Raw genomic sequence first — 5,923 nt, forward strand, 5'->3', positions numbered from 1 at the left:
TATTTGCCATCCATTTTCTTTCACTCATTCTCATATACTAAGTCAACTTATTCTTTTCTAATGCATGAGAAAAGAATAGGTAACATTATTTTGTAACATACTATTGAAAGATATTCTTGGTGTGATAGTGCAAATCATATCAAGGTTTCCAAAGTACCCTGAAGGGGATTCGCTGGTTATCTCATTTGCATCCGATTGGTGGGGGCGAATCGAACCTAAAGGCTAGTGTAACAACACGCTTTGGAATTTGCTATATATAATATTCATCAACAACTTCACTATTAAAGTCTTGCAGTAATTGTCACCAACACAGATCCAACAATTTCTCGCTAGCCACAAACTTTACACCACTTCCACCCGTATAATAAAGATGACTTTTTTATTATTCATCCTCCGCATACCAAACTACAAAAAATGGTTTACAGGATCAGCATTTTGAATTACTCCAATACCAAACCAACTACAAATCACCACACATTATTGTTGATCCAACAGTTCAAAAAAAAAAAAGTGCTCCATGTTTTCGTTGCAGCGAAAATAGAAAACACAACTCAATGCATAATTTGATTTGATAACGTTCCTTGCAAATAATGCATCCCTCATGAGAAAACGGTGATTAAAAAATCTCCAACTAAAAACTAGCACTTTTGACGGGGGCGTAAGTATTCTAGAGTTTATTGCACACTGTATTAAATTATGCAGATAAAGTTTATGTCACAATTTTGATTCGACAACCACTTAAAACAACTTCGAATTGTAAAACTAGTTGCAGAGTTCGGCACCCATCCCCTTCTATCTTCTCCTTTTCTTTGTGTCGCAAACTTGCCAATATGTCTTGTAGATTAGTTATAAAATCCTTTTCCCAAGTAAAAGGATTTCTTCTCCATTGAAGATTCCAACTCCAACTGTCATCATCTCAATGCCCCGTCTCGCTTATCACAACCTCTTGTTGATTAGACATCAAGAAAAACATATACTGTTTCAGCAATTGTACTAAATCGTTGTAAGTAATAATACAACAGTAGTACCGAGTGTCGAACTCAATGTTTGTGTTGTTTTATCAAGTTATATTTAATTACTAAAATTGAACAAAACATTTTAAAATTGATTTAAATAATTTTTAAAACTAACAATAGTAATAATATTAAACTTTTATAAAAAGAAAAATGTCAACAATGAGTTTCAATTTGAATCCAACTTTGGTTTCTAATTTAATTCTAGTTACTAAATTTCTTTAATAAACTATTACAGAACATTTAATTCTAAAAAAACCTCTAACTCATTTGTTGATTTAAAATTACAATTAAGCTTTATAGTACAAGAATTCTCTTATTAAATTATTTTTCTCCAAATAAATCAATTGGTTTCATGACCTGCATTTATCCCTATACTACAATATCATGAATCTCTCATCTCAAAAATGTGTAAAGTCCACTTCCGTTTTAAAATAAAAATCTTAAAACAATTTAAAGTTGATTAAGCAATAAAAATCATTAAGTACAAAGATGAGAAAATAACTCAATAAACTCATTCATATAACTAGAAATCAAATAAGACAAATAAGGTTTCATCTTATTTCACTCATCCTTAACAAATAAGGTTTAATTGCTCATCACAAACATACAAAAGATAGAGATTAAAAAAGAATTACAAGAAAGATTCAGGAATGATTTTTGATAAAACTCCTTCAATGGTATTAGAACCATCATTCTCTGAGATTCTCTACTATGACAAAAGTCTTCAAACTTTAACATAGCAAAAAAGATCCCTAGAAAGTGAGAAAAACACACTTTTATACATTTTGCAACGCGTCATGCGTTGGGGCCCAAGCCAAGGGTGCTCTAGCGCTCCTAGATATAAGCAGAATATCAAAATAATATAGAAATGCGCCTTAGGTGCAAGAATTTGCTCTTCAATGCACAATATTTGTTGTCTGACTTTTACTGAATTTTTCTCCTCTTTTGAGTCTGAATTTGGTTTTAGTGTCTTCATAAAAATTGTAGCTATAGATCTCATCTTAGCTTTCATTTTCACTTATTTTAACTTCAATTGGACATCTAAAACTCCATATATGGCTTAAATACTCGACATAGGCCATGTTAATTTCTCACCAAAATTCAACACTACACTAAAACAACAATGCAAAATTATGAAAAATCTCTACTTAATCAAAAAAATAAGAACATAAACATTTTAGTAGTTTCAAGAACTAAAATCGAGAAACTATATCAAATAAATCCTTAAATTAACTAATGATTAAAGATATATAAGACTAAAAACAATGAAAAATATGCATATGATGAAGAATTATCACAACAACAAACAAAGTTTATTGCTTGTTTCCAAGTAACAATTAAATTCAAATTGGGTATACTTAAAAGCAAACTTAAATTAAATTTCTCATATCAAATCAAACTCAATCCTCAAAGTTCTATCTACTACAAAACATTCATCATGCTCAAAGATTGCTTACATCTAAAATAAATAAATAAACACCATTTGTAAACTTAGAACAACCCATTTAGCATTCATTCATCAAGTTCAACTCTCTTCAAGTCTCATTTAGGTATGGGTAGGGCATTTTGGGATAGTGGACTTTACCACATGAAGTTATGTATATATTTTCAAATTATTCTGCCTTCTTTTGCACATTTTTATTGTGGAGATTCTCAAACATTAGCAAAAGAACCAAGAAGTTGTTATTAATCAAAGTACATGAACTAGTTTTTTTCCTTCTTCTTCTTCTTTATTATTATTATTATTATTATTATTATTATTATTATTATTATTATTATTATTATTATTATTTTTTAGAACCACCACCCAAACTTAAAAGGTTGTTATCCCATGAGCAACCCCAAACTTAGAAATTTTTCAAGACAAGACAAAAACTTTCCTACCTAATTCCTAGTAGGGTGATTTAATTACAAGTGATGCAAGTAACTAAAAGAAAGGGGCAAAAGTTAAAAGGGCTAGCTAATGATAAAATTTGCACATGGTAGTTAGAAAAGCTCAAACAACCAAACAAAATTGACTCAATGTATGCATAAAACACAAGTGATGCAAGTAAGAATTAGTGCAAGTTCTGAATGTTTCTCGTTCTACAAACAAAATTTGCGTGCATCAAATTATCCTCAAAGTTAAGACCCATAATATAATGTTTCTTTTTGAAAAATTGGTTTTTAAACCAAATACCCACACGAACCGACACAAAATTGCTTTCAAAGCCCATAAGTTACTTCTTTCACCGTTGCACAAAAAAATTGTCATTGACGAACTACAGTAACGAAAATTTATTTTTAAGTTTCGGAAAACTGTTTAAAATTCACAATTTATGCCACTGAAGATATTATTGGATTGAGTCACGGACTAGGTCGCTCTCTTTAAGAGGTTTCGCGGCATTGTCCACTCTGTGCAAGAAAGACTATCAACCACGAAGTCCCCAGGATAAAACAATCCAGATTCACTATATCGGAGTTCCACTACACCGTAGAAAACCGTTCTAGAATTACACCCTCAATATGGTGGTTAAAGCCACTCTTAATATGAAGATTAAAGTCACTCGCAATATGATACTATGACCACTCATAAATCAAAAGGACTACGGCACAAAAAACCGTTAATAGTGGTATTATGACAACTAAAAAATCAACGAGACTACGCCATAAAAATTGCTCTAAAAGGATAGTGGTATTATGACCAATCAAAAATCGATTGAACTACGACATAACAACCTCTCTAGAAACTAATAAGACTACGGTAGAAAACCGCTCTAAAAATCGAAGTGACTACGTCATAACAACCGCTCCAAAAAATGAAAGGACTACGACATAACAACTGCTCTAAAATCAAAGAGACAATGGTACAAAACCGTTTTAAAATATCGAAGGGACGGAAAGAAAGGGGAGAAATGGCTTGGAAATTAGTCGAGCATAATAGAAAAGGGAGAAAAGAGAAAGTTGAGAAATGCATCCAACTTTGGTGTGTTTTTCATAATAGTTTGAAACTCATTATATAGTGATGGAATCAAACCCACATATGTTTTATATCAAATATGGGACTTTAGTATTTATAGTGTTGAAAACTACTCAAAATGTTAAAGTTTTTCAATGTGTGACTTCAAAAAAATTTAAGTTCACACATTAACATATTTTATATTCCAACGCAAAACAAATAAATCTTAATGAACCTTATAGCCTTGAAAGCTCCCCTCAACTATGGATTTCCTAACCAACATTGATAATCGTTCCTCAAATATCAAAAATTGAAACAAGGCCAGTGTATCTCTTTGTCGTTAACCTCTTAGGGCCACAAACTTCACAAACTTCTTCGTGGGGCTACCATTAACTAACACTGACATGGAATTACTTGAAACATAAGCATGCATCATACGTCTCCAAATTTCCTCAAAACCCATCCTCTACATCATACAGTTCAAGAAATTCCAACTCACTCGGTCATAAGCTTTATCAAAGTCAACCTTCGACATTGTGCAACTGTCATTTCTTCTTCAAGCTAGATCCAACATCTCATTTAACACCACCACTTCTTCTAAGATCTATTTTCTTAGTAGAAATGCCTTTTGAGAATTCGAGATATTTTTCCTATGACATTTTTCAATCTTCCTTCTAATAGTTTAGCCAAAAGTTTAAACAAATTACCAATTAAGGAAATTGCCATATACTTCTTCAATAAATGTGGATATTTTAGTTTTGAAATAATAGCTAAACATGATGTCACTACTGCCTTTTGAAGCATTCATGTAACTTGAAAATCCTACTCAAACGCTATTAAGTCGGCTTCAAGCGTTTTCCAGCAAGATTATATAAATTTGATGTCGAATCCATCAGGACCGCGACTTTTATTTCCATCGCAACTCCACACAACTTATTTTATTTCGTCCAACGAAAATGGTTCAATAAATATGTTTGAGTATGTTCTGTGTTGTGTTTGAAAAATCATTAGTGTTAAATGAGTATTAATAATGAGGAATCTTTTAATAGCTGCATTTACTTAATGATTATGGTGAAAAGAGTTAGAGTATGCTCATGCATTTCAAAGTACATGGTGACCGCGATGGGGCCATGGTCATAGTGGTGACCATGATGGGCCACGGGATGATGCCATGTGAATTGTTGGTTCATCTTATCCTTGCGGGGATTATCGCGTCGTGCTGATCTGTGAGAGATTGCACTCTAGAATATGCTGATCTATGAGCGATTGCACTCTAGAAAATCGTGCTGGTCTGTGAGAGACTGCACGCTAGTAAATTGTGCTGGTCTGTGAGCGACTGCACTCTTGTATGTCGTGTTGGTGTGTGAGAGACTGCACGCTAGTAAATCATGCTGATCTGTGAGAGATTGCACCTTGGTAATTAGTACTGGTCTGTGAGAGGCTGTACAATTATGATTTACGCCCTTGGAGGAGGATTTTGGTTTGGAATTCTAGAATCATGCATTTTGGCATATACGCATTGCATTAGAGTGTTTGGCATGCGAGTTATGTTTGCTATACTATGATGATTGTATATACATATTTGGTTGTTGTTGTGATTTGTCGTAATTGCTTTGAGGTGTGAAGTTGGGTTGATTAAGTTTTGATGTAATTATGTGTTCATAATTGATTTAATGAATATTCAAAGTGTTGATTGATTCAGAGCTATTTTAGAACTGAAAATCTGCATTTTCTCTGTTGTATTCGGCTATGACAGTGCAATTTGTTAAAACTTCATTTTTCAACATTGTTTATGCATTTTTGGACATATGAAAACCCTTTCGAGGAGTATGCTAAGACGAAAGGTTCTTTTGAGCATTTGAAAATATAAGAATTTTGCTATGTGATATTTGTTAATTTCGGTTGGTGACCTTTACAATTATTGTGGAAATCTAGGCTTTGCCCTCAGATGAGAAACAGGATCATCCTA

This window comes from Cicer arietinum, chromosome 3 (assembly GCF_000331145.2).
Source record: "Cicer arietinum cultivar CDC Frontier isolate Library 1 chromosome 3, Cicar.CDCFrontier_v2.0, whole genome shotgun sequence".
Taxonomy (NCBI): Eukaryota; Viridiplantae; Streptophyta; class Magnoliopsida; order Fabales; family Fabaceae; genus Cicer; species Cicer arietinum.